The sequence below is a fragment of the Ptychodera flava genome, unplaced genomic scaffold (assembly GCF_041260155.1).
Source record: "Ptychodera flava strain L36383 unplaced genomic scaffold, AS_Pfla_20210202 Scaffold_28__1_contigs__length_4768798_pilon, whole genome shotgun sequence".
NCBI classification, from domain to species: Eukaryota; Metazoa; Hemichordata; class Enteropneusta; family Ptychoderidae; genus Ptychodera; species Ptychodera flava.
In genome coordinates this window covers 3,969,893-3,972,710 of record NW_027248350.1, presented here as the reverse complement: position 1 = coordinate 3,972,710, position 2,818 = coordinate 3,969,893, and positions in this window count along the sequence as shown.

Sequence of the window (2,818 nt, the reverse complement as noted above, 5' to 3'; positions counted from 1 at the left end):
TAGCCTTCATTCGATATCTGTGATAGTCTTTTCATCTTTGCTTTATTGCGACAGAAAATTCTGATTTGCATACACTTCATTTGTCTCTCTCTATTATTGTCATTACAAAGGGCATGTCACTAAAGTCAAAACAGAATATATGGCACAATATAATCCTGCTAGGTGTCGCGTATTCATGATAAATTAAAGCAAATATTCGTAAACACATGTTTTCAGATTTGCCGAGTGATAACAAGCAAGCATTTACACGACAGCTATTTGTTACTACCGTCCATAAACAGTACCTGAGATAACATGGATTCCTTCTACAATCAGCGTTTAGTTCAGTGACATAAGAGATCGGAGGGGCGCCATACAATTGTTGTATGTACAATCGAATACGCTGTCTCAAACAAACAGATCAAAACGTTCAGGTGCGAAACAGAAGATAGTGATGCTTGTTATAACCTAGCTTGGCCATTGAAAAGTGGATATTAGTTTATCAGAGACGTTTAATTAGATGAGAAAAATGCTTTGTTCCAGGCCTCACAAGGCTATATACATGTGCGCTCTTTTGGAGTGTAATGTTAATCCTGACCAATAAGTATACCTTTAAACTAGACTATCTAATTCAGTGTAGTGACGCAGTACTCTCTTTGCCTAGGGATGCCATTGATCAGACATAAGTCAGTCAATCAATCAATCAACCGGTAAATATAAAACACACATGTTTGAGGGTAGTTTCTAAGTGTAGAATGAGTTAGCCTGTGTCTAGCTGTCGCCACCAAGAGGTAGTTTTTCGTGAACACTGAAATTAGAGCATAGATTCTGCCTCTATGACTGTAGCATCGCTGTCAGCGACGAAAATGAGTGCGTGGCAATTACTGATAAAACTGCATGTGTTCTACTACGTAACAAACATTATTTCCTCACATGAACACACACAACCGTAGTCGCCTAAAACTGACCAGTGTTGGAAACTGGCCAAATTTTTTGCCAGACATCAGGACTGGTAACTTTCAAACTTGCCTGTCCTGCCAGAAAGTTGCCTGTCCTGAATTTTTGACAAATCCATTCATTCAAAAAACACAAAAGCATTATGTACTTCAAACTGTAAACAACTTTATTTTCAACATTCCACTGTTTGAAATGAATTCTAATCCGGGCTTGAATACAAAATTTCTACAATAACAATGCTGATAACACTCTGATTAATTAATTAGTTAATTCAAACACACTTTGCCCATATCGCTCAAACAGTTAAAAGGTCTCACGATAGCGGTTTTAACAACGGGGAAACATTTTTTTAATATGTCTCCATTTTATGCCACTTTATCGTATAAAACCAAGATGCAATCTGTCATCGAATTGGTACTACAATCAACCAAACTGAAAAGATTGCTGAGCAATACAGAAAACATCTGGCAAAGAAAATCAAAAACTGAGAGAGCTACCATATAAGTAATCAAAGTTGGCGGCATGAATTAAATAAACCAATACTCTCCTCAGACCAAACCGATTTCAAAGGCCGTTTACAGCAAATATTGTTAACGAAACCATGAAACCTGGGAATGGCTAAACACAGAGAAACAAGATTTATTTCTCGAAACAGCCCTTCACAACATGCTTTTCAAACACCGGAAAGCAGGCACCAATATCGACCCGAAATCTATTACAAAGTCCATGAAAAATTGACACAAAACTAAAAGTTCGGATAATAGATTTAAATGCCTAAAACAAACTAATCGTTGACAGATTAGGACAACATTTACTGTTAACATAACGAGCACTAGCAACGCTCAAAATATGCCCTAAAACAAAAATCCTTATAAGCGTCCAGAAACTCCGGTCGATGCTGGGTCATGTTAGATATAATATGACACCACACACCGGATCGCTCACTATAGAGTCAGTCAATAGTGGCTAACTCTCTCAATAACGAATCTGGCTTCTCCTCCTGGAGGACGAAGATGACTTCATCACACAACCAAACGGATGGGATACAAAACAAGAGAGCGACTGATGAAGGAACCCGATTTTGGGTTCCGAAACACCGTTAAGACGAATCACTCAATCAACAAACCGGTTTACCGGGGACCCAAATACATGACTAGGGTCAAGGCACTATCGATTCACCGGTGTCTCGCCATGTATTCCACACAAAATAAATGCAATGATCCTTTTATTCACCTTGTCGTAATACTAAACAATCTTGGTAGAGCCGATGTGTGGAGTTGCCCTCATTTTCTTTATATCCTTTACATCTTTCCTTTATATCTTTATATTTATAGCACTGGCTGATATCGCGCAAATCTCGCTTAGTGTGAGATTTACTAGTATGAGCGACTTCCTGTTTACCCGTGTTTACGTGTCTCGGTTGCATTGCATTCCGGCGTCACACAGTTGCACAGTTTCAGTAGCATAAGCGCGTCGAAGTCCGACATATTGGTATACTACATTTCGTTTAAAACAACATCTAGAAGGAGCTGATCATAATCGATGAGATTACTGGGTATGCCGTATGGGCTACTATCGAGAGCCCGACACGGGACGTGGAAGTGCAATTTTCCTCCCGTCCGACTGAAAAGTTACCCGTCTCGGACGGGAGGACGGCGTAGTTTCCAACGCTGCTATGACTGTAGCAATATTCTTTTTATCAGGTCAAATAATTGATGTTAGTCATAATTGTTAGGCCCGTGAGCAGAACAATGTCCGAGCTCACCTAGTAAAGCCCAGGCCTAGATAATTTTACCAATAAAATTATATCAGTGTCGCTATTGGGTTTGCTGTTTACAATGTCTGACTGACAGGGTGAATGGTCATCATGCCGTATATAAAG